Source organism: Acinonyx jubatus, chromosome C1, assembly GCF_027475565.1.
Source record: "Acinonyx jubatus isolate Ajub_Pintada_27869175 chromosome C1, VMU_Ajub_asm_v1.0, whole genome shotgun sequence".
Taxonomy (NCBI): Eukaryota; Metazoa; Chordata; class Mammalia; order Carnivora; family Felidae; genus Acinonyx; species Acinonyx jubatus.
The window spans coordinates 149264781-149285190 of record NC_069381.1 but is presented as its reverse complement, the minus strand read 5'-3'; the positions used below and the strand labels follow the sequence as shown (position 1 = coordinate 149285190).

Sequence of the window (20410 nt, the reverse complement as noted above, 5' to 3'; positions counted from 1 at the left end):
GCTGTAAGTCAAAGTTTTATGTACAGTAGTGATACAAAAATATGTAAGTCAAGGTGTTTACCTTAAAGGGTCTTTTACTGAATACAAAGCTTTGATCTTTGAGATCCAGGATTATGTCATTGAGTTTTCTCTGGACAAATAAATATATTCTATCTATCTAAGTTATGATGAGAAAAAGATAAAAAGTAACTATAGACATTTAAGTAGCCATTGACTACTAAAAGCATGTTTTTTGCTTTAAAATAAAGATGTTCATAATTTTGAAAAGGGAAATGTGTGATTTTTAAAAAGCAACATTAATTTTTTATCTCTTTTTACTATATACTATATGCATATCAAAACTGGTCATTATTTGCTGACATGTTCTACATTAAAATACAGTTTATTTTGGTTTAAAACACCTAATTAGTTCAAAAGTCATACTTCTCCATACTCTAGATGAGGAAGCACAGCATCCATATGAAGCCCTAATGGCAACTAAGAGCCAAAGCTTGTAGAGCAAGCATTTAGGTATGATTGCTTTAAAAAATAAATAAATAAAACACCTGTTTGGTTTTGTACATTCATCATATATTTTTAAATGAAGGAAGGAGAAAATATCACCGTCTTTAAAAGTTTTGTCAGCCAAAAAAAACATGTTGAAAATAGATGCTTGAAGAAAAGAAGCAAAATACCAGTGGTCACAAAAGACAGGTAAAAATAATTTGGCTCAGCATACATAGTGACAGCCTGGTTGCTACGGCAACAGAGACACAGAAAGATTGTTTCATTTTTAATCCCTCCAGTTTGTGTGAGCCTTAGGTTAAAGTCAGACCCAGAGACAGAAAGGAAGTTTTGAAAGGAGAGTTTCTTTGCTCATTTGCCCTCATAGCCTAGGGGCTGGGACAAACATAGTTCAAAGTGGGTTGCCTAATGAGAGTAGGCAGAAGGAGTAAATTTTTCATGTTTCACAGGATGAGAATCAGGCAAAGGATTTTTATCAGCTATGGAAATTCCAGAGCAGACATGCCATTGTCTCATACCAGGCAGCACAAGGTCTTGTAATGTTAAGTAGCTGTGAACTGTCCCTAGAGTTAAGAAATTAATTCATCCATGGAATCTTATTCGAAAGGAAATCCCAAATAATGCAGTAAAATAAAATAAAATAAAATAAAATAAAATATCCCATTGATTTTCTGGATGGTGATATCCTGGGTAATATATTATCCCCTCTAGCCCTAGTTCTCTATATTGTGGGAATCACATTTATAATGGAAACTATGTAGTTAGATAATAAACCCTCTAAAACTCAATTGCTTTAAAAGAGTTCATTAAAAAGCAGTTAATCTTCATAGAATTTTAATATTCAAAGAAACTTAGATAACATCTTCCCTGGGTTTTTTTCAAAACTTCCTGATCAATGGAATCATCTGGAACACTTCTCTCTTTCTCCCGTCCATCCCCAACACACATACACTCCCTAGAAAATCGATAAAGTTCAGTGGAGTCCAAGGATTCTGATTTTTAGCAATCTCCATTCCATTTGCAACCTCTACTTTCACATTTTTAAGATGAGACAAATTTGGGAAATATGGATGTAGCTCAATCCTTTCATTATGCAGCTAAAGAAACTAAAAGGAAAACCCAAGTAGAAAGCTAGGTTTTATCTTTCTTTATTGTTATTGTAGGTGTATCTCTTTCTGTAGATTTCTGAATGAGATAAAAACATATTAATTCTTACTTATGCAATTCATATTGGAGAAACAGACTTACTTTCATAGGCAAACTACTGAGTCCAAGAGAAACTACTGCCATTTTCACTTACTGGACAACCCTCTAAGAAACAATCTCCATTTAAGAACATTTTTCTAGAGATAGAGAACATAGGCTGGAGTGCTCCAAAGTGTCTTCAGAAAGACTGGTCTCACAAACATTTCCTAGCAGAAAACTTTTCTTATTCAAATAACACCACTGCCATCTCCCCCCCACCGGGGATTACCATAGCAAATTAGCACATTAGAAGTTTTCAAAAGTCCTAATTTACAGAAATCTGTACAACTTTTACTCAATATTTTTGATGACTATTTGCTTGATGGATATTTGCTTGGCTCAATGTTTCATCTTTTTACCCATTTTTATTTATTTTTTATTTTTTTTTTGCTTTTATTTTTTTTAAGATTTTATTTTTAAATAACTCTGCACTCAACATGGGACTCCATCTTACAAGCATGAGATCATGAGTCATATGCTCAACTGACTGAGCTGGCCAGATGCCCCGTCAGAAACCATTTCTAATGTCTGTTTATATATAATACATGTATTGATATTCTGAGGAATTCATATTTAAGGGGAGATTCTCTAGGAAATACCAGTCCAGACAAAAGGCTTTTTCGTGGCTAACTATGAGCACTGTAGTTCAACTTAAACGTGGATGCGATAGAAATCTTAAAACTTTTAAAAGAAACAAGGTTGGGATCTGCAGGAGACAATAGAGACGAGAAGAAGGTAATACATGTTAAGTACATTTTTCTTCCTTATTTTAATGAAGTCCGCCTAGGTTTCTTTTCCAACCATATAGAATTCAGCTTAGAGGAGCTGGAGAAAATCCCATCTCTATTCCTTTTTCTGTTTTAAATACAGCTGTTTCAAATATAACTGTATTTTGAAGCCTACTTCTTTAGAATCACTTAGAAATGGAAAAAATGTGCAGTGCAGGATCATGAAGGAGAGATTTAACAAGTGTCTTTCTTCTGAGGCTGCCATAGTTGAGGCTGACCTGCTGTGTTTTAGTGGCCATATTGTTGGGAATGGAGAACTTGCTTTTTCTGCCCCTCGTTCCAATATCCGGAGGTTGGTGGTATCACGATATCACTTTAATGGTGGGGAAGGGATGAGGTGGCCTGTGATATGAGGTGAACCAGGTCACATAAACATGCCATTTTCCACAGTTCCTTGGCACTTCTATGTCATTCTGGTGTCTCAGTTCGCCTTTCCAGATGGAGCAGAAAATATTTAAAAAAGGTCTGCAGCTAGCTCCTGGTGCCTATTGATCCTTCTTACATTTGAAGTGAAGAATCAAGCTGACAAATCTCCATACTATTCCTAGGAACACAGTCTTGATTTTCAGGTCATGGCAACAGTGTTAGGTGAAATTGAGTGAAGAAAAGATGTACTGAGAGAAATATCCTAATACTATTTCTTAGTTGACTGGCACCTGTCGGTTGAGCTATGCCATCCTGTTCCAAGTGATAAACTGTCATTTGTAAATTATGCCCATAGCTATATCCATTATTCATGGGCTGGTATTGGAGAATAGTGATTTCAGGCCCCTAAATTTTCCTACCTGCAGGCACCTGAATTACTTCCAAAACTGTTACGTTACCTCGTGTGCCCTTGCAATTTTTCTACCATAATCAGATCCTAACAGCCCACTTTGTGTCTCAGATGAAGACAGCTTCCTCCCCTCCTTTGCCTGTATTTCCTTCTACAAAAATGAATGAATAAATCCTAATGAATGAATGTCCAGTAAATGGACAGCAAACTGCAACCATGAGATTTCAGTATAAAGCTAACTGGAAAAAAGAAGAAGTATTTCCCAAAGAACAAGTATTACTGTCTACTCTATACAACTTATTACTTGAAAGTGGGTAAAAATTAAGGCATTAACTTTCTGGATATTAAAAAGAGAAATCATTACCATATTTTTACATTTTAGAATTATTTTATATTATTTATATGACGAATTAAAATAACCCCTCTGCCTAGACTTCTCATTAGTCACTTTAAGATTTTGAATATGCTTCTTACATAGATTTCCTCAAAATTTTCTGCATTTTGGAACTAAATTAGTCCTTTAGAATCAGAGGGGAAAACAATCTTTTCAGAGGGAAGTTGAAGGAATCTTGCCTTCAACGAGACAGTTTTGTTCTATCCTGAATCTTGAAACCGACCCCTTTTTTTAAGTTCAGGGAAGATACCAGAGACATAGGTTTTTTTAGTTCCTATTTCCAGCCAGCAATAGTGTCTAGCATATCAAACTGCCAATAAAAACATTATTACATGTTGAATGACTGTATTGGGGTACATCGTGACAGTGGCAGTCTTTCTGATTTCTTCACCATGTTTTTGCTTTAGCAGTAAAGACAAAATAACGTAATATAGAGAAATACTCTAGTGCTATTTTGGAGGAAATCTCCTTTACAAAATATAATTGTTCCAATAGTTTTGTAACTTGTGCTCCGTAGGGTAATAGGTGCCAAGAAGCAGGATGGGACCAAAGGGAAGGACCTCTGGGACCCCCACATTATGGCCAGGTTGGTCAGATCCACTTCATTCCAAGTGGCTTTATATATTGACTTTCTCTTAAGGTTTCATATGTGTGTATATGTTTTGAGGAATTTGAAAGGGTCAGACATTAAACTTTGCTCTAGTTCTACTATTTACTTTGTGGTTTCTTTTATCGCAATCTCTGACTTTTTCATTGATTCTAGTCAAGAGTTTATTTTTATAGAGAATTTTGAGATAAGTGAATTATCCAGAGTCCCACAAATTGTTAACTGAATACCCAAGACTCGTACCTTCATTTCTGGACTTGGAGTCCACGATTTTTTCCACTTGACATGCCCACTTGAGAGCAGGACCATTTTGATTCCTGTATACTCTCCTTTCCACTAAACTGGCAGGATCCCAGAATCTAATCAGCCTCCTAGTCCAACTTCTAACTCCAACCCTCTTCTTTACAGGATAAATTGTTCAAGAAGTGTAGGCACCACTGAATGTGAGCCTTCATAACTAGTTAAAACCAAGTAATCAAACAGACTACTTTTTTGAAGATGAGTATTCTACTACCTGTCTCAAGAATAAGACAGAAAATTAACTATGTGGGAAAGCAAACAATTTTTTTTAAACACAGTCACTAAAATTTAGACTGTTATTACTCATTTGTTCTGAGAATACTCTCGGGAAAAAAAAATCTGATGCTACTTTTGTGCCAGCAGTTTCAAATGTAGAATTGATATCATCAGGAAGAAACACAATATACAAGAACTTTAAAAAGTCAACAAAGAAAACAGTGAACTTCTGTTCCTTAAGAAATTAGTTTTATCATTGACAAATAGGATTCCCAAATGAGGTCAAGAGCAGTAATTTGACATTCCAGAATCCCTCTTCCACTATACTTAAAATTAAAATCTATTATCAAAAGACCACAAAGCAATATACAGAAATATATGAGAAACAGGTGCCTTGTGGGTAGGGGAAATAGCTTAAAACTTGATTTAACCAGTATGGGTCCTTGTCCACAGTATTTGAAGAGGTTACAATGTAAAATTTTATAATTATTGATTTTAATTATAAAATTAAGGTAAGACTTTAAAAAATATATTCTATTTTTTTAAGTTTATTTACTTATTTTGAGAGAGAGAGCAGGGGAGAGGAGGAGAGAAAGGGAGAGAAAGAGAATCCCAAGCAGTCTCAGTTGTTTCAGCACAGAGCCCAATGCTGGGCTCAAACTCATGAACAGTGAGTTCATGACCTGAGCAGAAATCAAGAGTCAGATGCTTAACTGACTGAGCCACCCAGGCGCCCCTAAAAATATATTCTATGTTTTAACATGTACATCTCTGTACTACCCATATAGAATATCTGTACTACCCATATAGAATATCAAATTAGCTATTTTAAAATTTATGAGTCAAGAGTGGAATTTGAGAATATATTAAAATGAGGAATATACCTTGTTTTTTGTTCTGCATGCTATTTTTATGTCCATAGCTTATGAAGAGTTAATTCCTTATTAGTAAGAGTCCTTTCCTATCCTCAACCCTTGAGGAAAAACCCAGAACACAGTTACTGGTACATAACAGTTCCACGAATTTTCAGTTGCAACATATGAAAATTAACCTGCTAATAGTTGGGATATAATTATATTCACTTGGCACTTGACATTCACTTTGTGTTCCAGAAAACATTAAGAATAGACTTTGAAGTTTATAGGGAAACATTTATTTTTGGTGTAGTTATCCAGTAGAGGAAGGAAAGATTCCTGATTAATCTGTGAAGGTTAGGAGAACCTGCTTCTGGAACATTTTCAACTCCCCGGGTTTCTGTAGCTGCAGAGAGCAACAGACATCAATAATATCATTCTCTTTTCGTGCTTTGGCTTAATGCTTCACTTGAGTGACCTGCCTGCGCGTCTTGATTCTGCTTCAAGCAATGAGTTTAATGTAGCTATTTAAAAGTACTGGCATTGTTTAAAACAGTTGTTCCCAACACTGACTCAGAGAGAAAACTTTGGTATTTTAATGAGGCAATTCCTTTTTTGCACTATCACCCACATCGACTCACTTCAGTATATCCTTTGGAATTGACTCCTCTCATCTTTCTGGAAAACGTGCGCGCGCGTGCGCGCACACACACACACACACACACACTGCAGAAGACATTTGAATATTTTCTCTCCTCAAAGCACCCTCACACCGCGTATGCTTTCCCCTTTCTTGCCACTTGTGTTCTTACTCCTCACCAACACATACTGTCTGTTCTAAGCAAAGAGTCTCCTTAAGTCTCCATTTTTTCTACTTACAAGACCTGGAGGGCTGCTGGCAGGATTCCTACACTTACAACATTGTCATCCTCTTCTCTATATATCAACCTACCCATTTCTGAAATCCATAGCATCTCCAGGTGAATATGTCATCCTTCACAGCTTGCGTTGATCTCTCCTATCCTTAAACTCTAAGGCACTTGGTCTATTTTCATAAAACTAAACAATTTATTTTCATGCTGTTTTATATATCTTGGTAGATAGATGATAGATGGATGGATACATAGATACATACATACATACATACATACATACATACATAATTGATAGATGATAGAGGGAGAGAGATGATAATTATTTGTGTGTATGTGTGCCTTCATAATGACTTTTTTCATCTTTCTAACTATGCCTTGAACAATAGGATTATAACACCTTTTTAAAATATGCCCCTGAAGACCTAACACAGGGCTCATTCATCAACTGGTAGTCAGGCTCAATAAAATGCTATTTCATATAGTATATCGTTGGCACTCATAAAAGAAGATTCTAATTTCTGATAATACTTCGGCAATAAGAAATAAGGAACTCATATATCCATTCATTTAACATTTTTAAGTTCCTCTAAGTGTCAGGAGGGTCAAATAAGACATATGAAAATTAATTCTACTCCCCCTTGTCCTCTCCTGTACCTCCTGTTAACCAATGGGAAAAGAGCCAGGAATGATAGGGAGACATTGGACTGGATAGAGCAATTTGGACAGAACTAACCTGGGCTGACCTGTAAGAGGTAGAGACTCTGATACCATTAGCTTCCAAATGGAGATAAAAGAATGTCACCAGGATTCCAATTCCAGCCCCCATCCCTTAATACTGCCAGTGTTCTTAGCTACATTGTTTGATCCTTCTGTCTTGAATTCGTAATTAGGATCTGAGTAAGGATGATCTATCTCTTCCTTGTTGTAGGCACTCACTAAACGTTTAGTGGCAGGCCCAAGGCAAAATGACAAACAGTTCTCTAATTCTTCAGGTATGCACCGAGTATCTACTCTTGAACAGGCTGCTGTGTTGAAAGTCTGGTTACAATGGTAACACATCCCCACCATCTAGGTTTGCAGACAAAGATTGAAAGGTTAACAGAACCCATTAAAAAGTATGATAAAAATCATACTGTGGAGTAAGGCGTGACCCGAGAAAGGCCATCTAACCTACTGTGGAGGAGTAAGAGGCAGCAATGCCTCCACTGAAATATGAAGGGAGAAGGTGGACAGAAGCAGCTAGAGACATAAGCAGTGAGGACACACAGTACATACAAACATTCACACAGAGGTTTCCAAGCCAGTTAAATAAGTGAAGCAAAGCCCCAGAAGCCAGTGTAGGTAGAGTATGGTGACATAGCTTCCATTTCTGAATTGCCCTCCTATTTCCTGCCTCCTCTTCCTTGACCCCCTTGTACCTAGTAACTTCTTACTCTGTTAGGTAGAACATTGTTTCTGGTCTATATTCCACTCTAAAATACTCCCTCTGTATCCTGGATGACTATCCAATAGACTACCCAAGTGTTTTATAGTAATATACAATATCGGTTAAAAATAACTTCCTCCAGTTCTTCTCATTATAATAAAAATCCATGTTTTCTGAATTTTGCTAATTTGATTGGAGTATTTCATATAAAAAGCTATTTGAAAAACCGGGAGTTTTGGTCTCACTGGGATGTATTTGCATCTTGCAGGAGAAACTCATTAACTCAAATGAATCTTTTATTGATGGAAAGGCCAGGGAGGGAGATGAAGGGATGACAAGCCCAGGAAAAGCTATTTTTAAGAAGCAGGCCTTCTGGTTATGTCTGTATCCTTCCAAACTCCCTGCCACACTACCTTCCTCAGGTATCACTCAACCCCCTGCCATTATCATTTCCCTTTCAGGAGGAGTTCTGGACTCAGTAAGACAGTCTTCTCCTGATGAAGGAGCATTCATTGTTATTCAAGATAAATTTATAAATGTGGTAGATGGTTTTCCTGTGTTTAGTGTAAACTGAACCATTTACAGGGTAGTATTTGGTCAGGAAAACTAAGAAAAGTGCAATACACCACAGGTGTCTGTTTAAAACAGTAACATTTCAATAAATCTACATTTTTTAAAAAAAATAATTCTTATATGAACTAACCAGAACTCAATTTTTATAGCTTAATCTAATGGTTGCCTTCAACTAGAGATTTTCTTTCCTCCCATAAGATCTTGAAATAGCTTCATTAAACCCTTGAGAAATTATGGTCTCCTTGGCAAAATCATTCTTCACAAAATATCGGTTTATATTTGCAATACCTTCAAATAAAATCTAAGATGAGAATGTCATGAGGTAGAAATTAAAATAAATTCCATCCCTCTATCTTGAGGACCAGCCTGAGTTATTTCTATTCTAAGAAAGACAAAGAGTCAGAAATTAATAGAACTTAAAAAGTGGCATTAATAGGGATTCTATCTAGACCCCTCCAAAGGCATTCCCAGGTAGGTAAAAATATTTTTCTTCAGCTCTTAAAATCTGATTCCAGCTATACATACTTCAGTCATCATACGAGTAAGAACAATCTTCACCACACACACACACACACACACACAATTCTTTAATGTTGTATCTCAGGTTTAATTCCACTGCCTCTATCCTTTGGGAACATCATAGGTTGTGTACCTATGACATATAAGACACTATCTGCTATACAGAAGCAGTATGCACAGTGATTTCCTCTGATGAGTCTAAGTAGGAAGACTATTTGTAATATATGACATAATAGGAGAATATACTACTAAGCTCTGTATGATTAAAGAGTAACCTGTATAGGCCAGACTGTATTTGCAGTTAGCATTCAGGGAAAGGATATATCTGCATAGTCAGGAGAAATTTCATGGAAAACCAGAGTGGGCCTTGAATGGTGAGCAGCGTTTGGAAGTGTGGAGAAGGCATGTGGACATGAGGGTGAGCTGAGGCAAGCCCCAGCTGTCAAATTGAGAAGGGGTGCACGAGAACACACTCCAGTCTCAAAAAAGTTATCATTGTGACTTCACACTTTTTATTCTCCATACCTAATTATTTTAGGTCTTTCTGAGTTCCCTCAGATGAATACCCCTTAAAGTGCTTATTTATCCTGTGAGTATACATGTAAACTCCATTTCTAATCTCTAAAAATTGAAACAAAGAGTAAAATATGTATTATTACTTGATTTATGTTTAAATTGTGAGCACGAATTTCTCCTCCAGTTGAATTTTGAGTTGTGTTTTGGGTACTGATCATTTGCTCTCATTAATAAATAAATGTGCTTGCTTGGAATCTGCAAGAATATATACAGTTCATAAGCTTTCTATTTCACCAAAATCCAAGTCCTGGTACTACTCCTAAACATAAACTAAAACCTTTAATTGATATGTAATGGTATCCTTTAGCTAATAAAAAGTTAACATTAGTTTTAAGAGATAAATAATCTATATTCAGTTTATCAATAAATATTAGATATAAATTCAAGATATTCAAAAGCCTTTTATATAATTGAAAAGAAGACTTTTAGATCCTCAGATTCCCTATCCCTGTTAGAGGAAGTTAACATTTTCCAGTAATTGAGTCATCCTTACTTACCTAAATTTAGAGTGCAGTACATCTCCCTCCCTCGTGGTTTCTGTGAACAGATCTGAAGCTTTCAAAATAAAAATTTCCCACATGTTTTATTTGTATCAGTTCTGCTTCCTTCTCAAAAGCGCAAGGAAAGCCCAGGGAGCTACAGTGATTAATGACCTGTTCTAGAGTCTAACCTGCTCTATAAAATGTGCTACATTCCAGAGCGTAAAAGAAACTCCGAAGTAGGTCAGGAGCTTAAACTGCCCAAGGGCCTACTTTAGACTAGAGGCAAGCAAGTCTGAAATTAAATTAGCACCAGAATTGTGATGACTCCTGATTCCATGGTTTCCTATTGGACCAGGAAGATGGGGATCTACAATGTGTAATAAAGCCATAAAAACCAAGTTCACTCAGACTTATGCAATTTTTAATTTGCATTAATTCAGGTGATAACCTGGTTCAAAATAGTTGTGAGCATTCTCTAAAGTTGAAGTGGAGTGGAGGGGAGAATTTGCAAAATGAATTAAGGAACCATTCAGCCTGTAAGGCTAGAGACCAACAAAATATGATCAAGGATCATTTTAGAAGAGTCACAGAATGAATGTGCCAATTACAAATAATTCTTACTAACCTTGAGATTTTTATAGCAAACAAGTAGATTAAATCTATACGATGTTCACCACCGTGGTAACACATGATGCTCTGGGACCTTAAGCAGGTCACAGCTGCTTGCTGGACAGTCTGTCGGCCACTTCCGTCTCTAATACTATCATCCACATGGGACAACCACCAGAGCTGCCAAAGCTGTAAAGACACTACTAAGTGGGAAGAGATGGGGTATCAGTGGGAGGTGGTGAATGCTTCTTACAAGAGAGGCCTAGATTTCTAGGTCCAGGGAATGACTGAAAGTCTCCAGGCAGCTCTTCCAGGCGTGTGAGCCCTACCTGTCTCTAGTCTCACCTCCGTGTGCCAACAACATATCTAGCCCACATCAACCCAAATACCATTTCTTCAAGAACGGCTGCCCCACCCTCACCAGACTGGGTTAAATTCACTCAGTTTTACACTCTCATAGCTCCTTCCTTTTATCATTTATTACACAAATCACAATTGTAATCAAATCTTTATCTGTGTAGTTTTTTGTGTCTTGCTTGCCTTCTCCCACGAGTATGTAAGCATGGTGAAGACAGGGGCTTGTGTCATATTTCTTTCTAATGGTTTTCCCCATGTCTGATACATCGTAGGTGCTCAAGAAATGTCCAATGGATGCATGGATGCATGGATAGCTATATATGAAGAATAGGCATATATTTGAAGAGGCAAAGTGGGGCCAGAGTTCCACCAAAGCCCCTCCTAAACCTTTAGTAGTATTTGGTTTTTAAGATCTAAACAATATTTCACCCAGTAATATCTTTCTATTGAAAGATACTAAAAGTCTTTAAACTGAAAATAAGAAAGGATTATTAATAAAATATATTCTTGGAACAAAATATAATATTTTGCTTCAAATGTGCATCAATATTATTTCCTGGAAAGAAAGAAATGACAAGCTGCTTTCTCTAGGGCCTGCCAAACGCACACACACACACACACACACAAACACACACACACACACACACACACACACACACAAACACATACACACCACCACCACCACCAACAACAACAACAACAACAAAACAGGAAAACTTCCTTTATTTAAAACCTTCCCTTCCCTATCCTATCTCTGAAGCCGACAGGGAAGACCCTGTTGACTTTTTTTCTCAAGTCTGCTTGTCATGGCAGATAGGACCGAAATTGGGAAAAGAGCCAAAGGAGTAAGACTGTGCCGGGCTCCTTTGTTCTCCACAAATCCTGGATCTTGGCTTTACCTCTTGCATGCTCTGCTCTTTTACTCTCCAAGGGCTTGTTAAACTCTGAACACTTGTGATGCCTGCAGGGCCTTGGTCTCCTGCTGGGTAAGTCCATAGCTAGGAGAGGAGAGCTCTCAACCCTAAAAAGACATCATGGCAGGAAATTCTGCAGAGTGACAGGAATGATCATAAGCCCTAAATCTTTCAAGATACTGCCTTTAATTGTTGCCATGTCCCAGGCAAAAATTGCAAACTTTTCTTTTATCCTTTTTTTTCTCTTCTTATTGCTTGTGAATGAGGTTTAAGTGGCTAGCCTAAGCCTTAGATGTCCTGTTTCCTAATTCCTGAAACATAAAAGATGTTCAGGGATGCGTCTTCTGCCCCTGACCAATGCACATTTTTATTGCTGCAATAAAAGCTTCTATTGCAATTGTGGAACTTAACTATATGCATAACTACTTTTAACATCTGAGAAGTTATGTTTCTACCAGAGGTAACAACAGGATCTTATTTTTTGAAGCTTCACATTTGCAAATATTCTCTGGAAAGCTATTCTTTCTTCAACTTCTAAGGGAATGGCATAAAATGCTTTCTGCCATTATCATTTTCTAGAGATAGTATAGGGGTTAACCTCTGTTTGATCAATTATCTCAAGATTTAGTTGTATTTAAAGATGTTTTTAAATGTATTAATAAATGTACTAATGAATCTATAATCTTAAAGATACAGAGTAAATGATATATAACTTAGCAAAATGGAAGTAATTTGAAATGAACTGGTAAGAACGTGCTTCATTAGTTTAAGATTTACAACCTTTATTTGAAATATATATTACATTAAAGATATAAAATCTACTATAAAAATCACCTCATTTCACCTTCTGTCTTCATAACAAGGTAAATGATAGTCTCAAGATAATGAGTTTTTCTGAATCACTGAATGTATTAAGATGCTCTGAGATATTCTTGTCTGACAGTAATCCAGGCAAATATTAATATTTTGGTGCAGCCTTTGGTATAATGAATATGTCTTAGAGGATTAGCACTAGAAGTTTGCTCTGTATATAAAACTCTGGTGTAATTTTGACCAGAAAGTTTCAGGACATTATTTCAGCAGGTTACATTGAGAAAACTGAGGCTTGATAGGTTGAACTTCATTAATGGGTGCCAGACTCCTTTAATGAGATGCCAAGCTTCAGGGGCTTCATCCAGGTTCTAAATGGTCAGGACAAGGCTTGCCAATTTGCTTTGCTGAAGGCACAGAGATCTCCCTCAAAAGGGTCTTCTCCAATTGCAGCTTTCTGGGTTAATGTATTCTAGGCTGAATTATCTCATCCAATGATTGCTGCCCTGGGAATTTCAGTGTTCGTACAAACTAACAACGTCCACCAGACAAGCATCAGCAATACCCAGCTGGCTCTTTGTCCCCCATGGGAAATTTTCTCAGTCAGAGCCTGGTAATTGTTTAGCCCAGCTGCTGCAGTTCCAAGGGTGCCAGCTCATCTGAGCCAACTGTATGCACACAGCTCATGACTCATAAGACTGAGAAATACACATCATAGGGGGGCAGGGCTTCAAGGACTCCATTTTAAATTTGCTCTCTTTTTGTCAACTGTTTGGGGGAGAATACGTAATGAAAGGCAGTTATTCAAGGGTTACAAATATACTATGCAGTCATGAAATTCCACCATAAGAGTGCATAATAATCTCATCCATATCAAAACGCATTCGCTGTATGTCTCAACAGTCACTTACTTGGCTGTACTCTATGTGTTACAACAACTATACCGTAACAGTGTGGTTTCTTCCATATGCCCGGATGTAGAATAAAGAACTGGCTCGATATCCAGAGCGAGGGGCAATTTGGGTGGAGGCTGGGAGTTCAAGCCCCATTATCTGGCTTCATGCCATGTTAGCTCGCATAAGGGTTCACTCTCAGATCTTCCAAAGTTATGCTGGAGATGCCAAAAAATATATTTTGTCAGAAAAGTAGACAAAAACAGATTATATAAACAGTTTGAATTCCTCAGGCCTTTACTGTCAATTAGAGGTAGTAATATCCTCCTGGAAAAATCCACCTACGTAGTATTCTGTACACAAATGGCATCATTAAATAGTGTCAACCTGCCACATTTATACCAAGTGTCTCCAGGGGCTGGTGGTATATGTGATGACTCCTGATGTTTTAGTCAGCTGCTACTGAGAAATAAATTACAAAATCTTCGTGACTGAAAACAAGCAGCATTTATTATCTCAGTTTCTGTGGGTCAGGAATCAAAGAGAGGTTTAGCTAGGTGGCTCTGCTCAGGGCCTTCACAAGGCTGCAAGAAGGTGACATCATGCACACAGTCATCTCAAGGCTTGGACTAGGGTGGGATCCGCTTCCAAGCTCACTCCCAAGGCTAATGACTGGCCTCAGAAGATCCTCTCCTGACTTCACTCACATGGCCTCCCAACAGGACTGCCTCACACCATGGCAGCTGGCTTCTTCCAGAGCAGCAATCCAAGAGAGACTGACAGAGCACTTGTAGGAATGAAGCCACAGTTTTTTTATAACCTCATATTGAGAGTGACATCCTACTTCATCCACCATATTCTATTCATTAGAAGCAAGTCAGTAAGTTCAGCCTACACTCAAGAGAAGCGATTGGACGAAGACATTGAATACTAGAAAGCAGAATCATCAGGGACCATCATCATAGGGGCTGCCTACCACACTGAGGGTCTCTCTTAGTCTAAAACCTCAGCATTTATCTCTAGAATTATAGCAACCACCTCTAATTAGATCCAGAGCCTAATTTTGATCCCCTCCTATCAACCTACCCTTGCTATGGTGAAGTGGTTTTTAAAAACTGCAAATCTGAATATGTCATCTAACAACTCCTACCTGTCTTCAGGAGAATGTCAGACCTTCTTAATATGACACACAAGACCCTTTATGTATGGTGCATAAAGGCAATATCAGATGGTCTCTAAGGTCATGGGCTATAAAGCCAGGCTCCACAATTTATCAGTTTTATGGCCTTGAGCAAGTTTATTAACCTCATTGAGCTTTGATTTCTTTGTCAAAACCTGAGACAACACAGTGTCTAGCACATAGTAAGACCTCAATAAGAATAAGTTGTTATAACTTTCCATTTATCTGAGGCCATTTCACAACATATCATGCAACTAACTAAACCAACCTACAGTGAGGAGGCCATTTTGACCTCTTATAAGGCTGTTTTCTTTGCTTGGGAAGCCTTTCCCCATTCTCCTTTACCTGAGAACTTTTGTTTATGCTTAAATACTCAATTTAGGAGTTCAGTTTTCCTCCTGGGCTAGGTGCATCTTCTTGTATTCCCTCAGCTCACATGCCTAACTGCTTATAGTACTTATCACACTGTGTTGTCATTGTCTATTTTTCTATGGCCTTGTGGAAATGTGAGCTCCTCAAGAGAAAGAATAAATCTTACATTTCTACATCTACGGAGCCTAGCTCGGTGACTGGCACAGAGTATGTCCCCAGTATATGTGGTGGAATGATTTACTAAGCAAGCAATTTGAAAGATTTCTGATGCAGCCTCCTTCTTTCTCCATTTCTTAATACTACTGCTTGCCCTCACTTATTCATACCTTCACCTACAGGTCCTGGTTCCATAAGAATATTTCAGCTATGGCTTTGAAGAGACTGCTGCACAAACTGCTATTCTTTGTTTAGATCAAAGAACATGTTTCTCTTTGCTTGCAGCTTTAACACACAAATTGGATGAAAACCCATATCTCTTTTACTGATTTCCTTTTATTTGGGCTTTTGAAGTCAACACCTTTGTAATAACTGCATTGTTTCGCAACCAAACTCCTCAGATAGGCATTTAAGGCTGCACTCAAACTACTTCCTACAGCCCCTTCCATCCACACCATCTCTACACCCCCTTCTTCCTTTGCCTACACACACATACACACACAAACACATGCACACACATACACATACACATACAAACACATGCACACATACTAAACACACACACAAGAGTACACACACACACACACACACACACACACACACAAATACATACATATGCAAACACACAAATATATACACAAAAAACCTAACTGCCTGGGATTCAATATGGACACTTCTTAAAATTCAAACTCCTAAGCCTCACCTAGATTCAGAGAGCAGAGGAGAGGAAATCAGCCTTTTGACAAGTTTCATGGGTAATCCTCATACATAGAAAGGCTTGAAGATCATAGCCCTTGTCCCGCTGAATGGTCTTGACGAGCACGTCTCCAAGCTTTACTAGTGTTCCTGAAAAGCATCTCATTTCCAACTGAAAAAAACAATCCCAGTTACCCTTTAAGATTTACTCAAATAGCACCCTTGTCAAGCATTCCTTAATGGCCCCACAGCAGTTGATGGATTCTGTTTGGCCCTTGGCACACATTATGAAAATTATTAGTTTGCATGTTCATTCTCCAGGTCAGTTCAAGAACAAGTTGAGTGCAAGGACCACCTCTGGCAGCACTTTCGGTACAAGATCAAAAGTAGTCATTGTTCAATGTTACCTGATATTTTAGCTATTACATTAAAATACTTTTTGCTCTCAAATGTGTTATCCTGTATTAGTCTATAAGACTTTACTTTTTAAAACATAAAAAAAATATCATAGGAGTATTTAGCCATAACGTGCCACCTTAACGTTTGAAAGACATTATAATAACGAATATATAGCTTCCCCAAGATATATAAATAGGACATTAAATTAAATTCTTCTGCCAAGACATTTGTTGATAATCTTGCATAATTTGGAATAGCTAACTGCAAACTAGATAATGTACAACTTTTAGTTATACTGGCATAATGGCTTTATATTCCATAGTACAAAGGCATAAGTTCAGATCGTATTGGTATTCTTATTTCTATTTGGATGTCCCAGTTATTTTAATACTTTGAAATTGCTGCTGAGTTTTTCTTCTCTCACTGCAACTTGGACTCTATCAGGTGGCCGGTAAACAGACTCCTCCAACTTAAACAGTCACCAAGGTTCAATAACCAAAAGCATTAAATGCAGACATTGCTGCACTACCAGGGTAGCTGTTCCAAGATGGGGAGGATCGAGAGGTACGGGCAGCAGAACACCTGAGCAGCTGACAGAGTCAGCTCCTGGCACATAAATGCACAAGCTTGCCAGTTGATCAAGCATGGCAGATTACATTTAGAATTCAGTTGACATATTGATTTCACAACCTTCGGTGAAAGAATCACTTTCGGCTTTTCTGTGACATGACGTCTGCTGACTAACTTCTTCCCTAAAGCCAGGCAATTTACATAGCTTTCCAGTCCTCAGTCAGTGGGGGATTCTTTAGGCTGTATGGTTTTCCTTTTAATATCTTGTGAATTCCCAGAACAAAGCTTTCTCCACTATCATTAGAAGGAATTAAAACCTATCATGGAATCGTATAGAATTATTTGTAAATGATATGCTGATTATGGTAATCCACCTCTTTCCCTCAAGAACAGACGTGGGCAAAAGTTGATAAAGCAATGGATCTCTTTATTTTTAAGTGATTCTTTCTCCCTTTAAAATCATTCACTATTACTTTATTGAATATTTAATATATTAGAATCACCTCTCTTCATTCCACAACTTAATTATGATGCTAATGCCAGTTAAATTGTTCCAAATTTCCTAGACATTAGATAATTTTGAGTATTCTGGCTGAGCACCCATTACTTTAAGCCCATTGCCAGTCCTTAAATTAAATATGGAACTAAAACTAGTCACCATGAAACGTGACTATACAGCATGTATAGTAAGTCACAGCAATGTGGTTTTGATGTCTTCTAAGCTTTCTTTCATGATATGATATTGCCAACCAAAGCTTCCTACCACATTTAACCTGTAGTGTCTCTCTTGCTATTTTAGGACTCTAGCCAACATACCAACATTGATACATGAGCTCACGCGTGCGCGCACACACACACACACACACACACACACACACACGCGCGCGCGCGCACGCGCTACTATATTTATACACTCATTTGCATCACAGTTATAAGCTTACCCCCTAACCACTGAACTTACAGTGGCAAGGAAAAAGATGCATTCAATTAAACAGAGAGATAAGACAACACACTACTGAGATGTTAAGTTTGATTTCTTGCCATGCTGGGTAAAGTCTAATTACTTTCAGAGGCTGAGTTTAGTTCAAAGGAACACTCTAAAAAAGCAAATATTGAAGATGGATTTGAAAAATAATTGAATGGTGGCCAGTCTATCTTCTAGGAAGATAGATGCCTTTTCCGGATCCATAGCTGCTTAAAAATGTGTAGAAAAAAGATGAAAAAGAAAGAGATGCATGACTGCATAGTAGGATGCACACTTGCATGGTACTTAGTGGGTTTGGGGGTCAATGTATAATATTAATATACGTAGTTAGCTATAGTCAGCTCCTACGTGCATCCTCAAGAATACAGTACACACCATTACTCAGCAGGACTAACTGAATTGTCCCTGTACAGAATAATATCCTTGTGACCAAAATAATTAATCTGAGGCAGCTTTCACTCTAGGACATTTCAATTAGCACAAAATACACTTGGGCAGAAATCTTAGCACTCAGTGGTCTGCCTGTATGAAGTCCTGCCCTATCACAGCCATTGCCTATCTAATAAGTGTATAGGATACATCTTATGCTTAAAAATTGCAGTCATGTATTGGAATTCTTTCCTTTTATGATAGAGTTTGAATACAATATCACCAACACAATAATCACTCCCAACTAGCAGAGTAATTTACAGTACAAAAAATGCAGTAACAATCAGAAACTTAGACTATGTTAGGGCTGGAAAGGACTTTAGAGATCACTTAATTCAACCCATGTATTTTCTAATTGAGCCAATTTGCATGATAATTTTTCTAAACTCTGGCCTGCAGAGCAATGCTTGCTGGAAGTTTATACTGTCCACAACAAAATGAGAAAGATGAAACAGTGTAACAAAGTTTCATAAAGCTGAATTTACTCATTTAAAATAATAGCCTTTTTTCTAAGAGTTTGCCCTTATATTAACATTCTTTTATGAAATGTTGAGGATAAAGAAAGACGGTTGCTTTTCCTTACATTTGTAGTGAATTAGAGAAATACTTGGCCACCTTGTTATGTGCTCCAATTCTTTTTTAATTTTACCAGATTATAAAATCCAAGAGTGGGGGAACTACCGATTTAGATTCCAATAATAAATGGAGTCCACTGCCTATTCTATGTATGAGAGGTTTAAATTTATCAAAAAGGCAAAATTACTAAGAAGGGTTATTTATGAAATGAGTTATGTGAAAGAACACTGATTCTGTTTTCTACGTAAAATTTGACAAACGGTCTCAAAGGAAGTTATACACGTCTTTTGCTATTGATGCATGACTTAGACAAGAGAATAAATTTAACAGTTTTTAGCTGTATTTGAAAAGAAACTGGCATTTATTTTTTCACTCAATAAGATGTAAAATCTGCAAGAATAAAGAAATCAAAGAGAAGGAAGTATGGTCATGATCATACTGTTACACATTTGTTAGGATAAAGGTTGTAGAGAAAGCGATACTTACCATCAGGAGGCATAAACTGGCTTGATTTCTATTTGTTCTGTGTCACATGCATAATACGTTTTGTTTCAGGCAGACATTATCAGATTCATGGAGAGGAGTCAAAAATATTAGAAATTTTTTTTAGTGTAAAAGAATTTCTAATGAGATATAGAGTATAATGTCAGGCAAAATGGAATTCAGGACTACTTAGAATCAGGATAAATTACCTCCTAAGAAGCGATCCTTGCAAGAAGATGCACAAAAATAGGAAGATAATGAATCCCTGGTACAAAATTTTGCTTCTACATCAAGTCTTTTAAATATGCAAGAATGTCATATTTCTTTCTTTAAAAAAATTTAATCTCCAAGAATGTTCTATTAAACAACAATCCAACTTAGATAGAAATTTCTCTTTTAACACCAAACCATTCTAAATTTAGTTTAACTACCATATGTGTGCCCTTTTTTGTCGTACCTTTACTGAAAAAATACCTTTAAAACAATGGTTTATAACCTTATGACCTAGTGTCAATAGCAGTTATATTTCTAAAAATTGATTTTATTCTTGGTATAAAAGGCAGAGTGCTATTTGTCTAAAATTTTACTCTCGAAGATATTAAAACAAAGCATATTGTTCCTACACTTTTAGACCCAAGGTTTTGTAGACTCATAGTAGATTTGTGCATTTACACAAAGAGTATAATTATGTACACTACAACTGATTAGTATACCAAACAGTACTCATAACAGTAAAAGTAAGATATGCCTTCAATATTATTTAGTATCTGCACACAAGAGACCTACATGACCTGCTTAGGGGTCTTATTTTTAAACAATTTCTGTGAAAACTACAAGTTACCCATTT

General features: G+C 37.1%; 1 protein-coding gene across 5 annotated transcripts in view; it reads left to right on the top strand.

The window, feature by feature from the left end:
* Positions 1–20410, top strand: part of KCNH7 (potassium voltage-gated channel subfamily H member 7) — a 638553-nt gene that overhangs the window by 520116 nt on the left and 98027 nt on the right. The window lies entirely within an intron of this gene.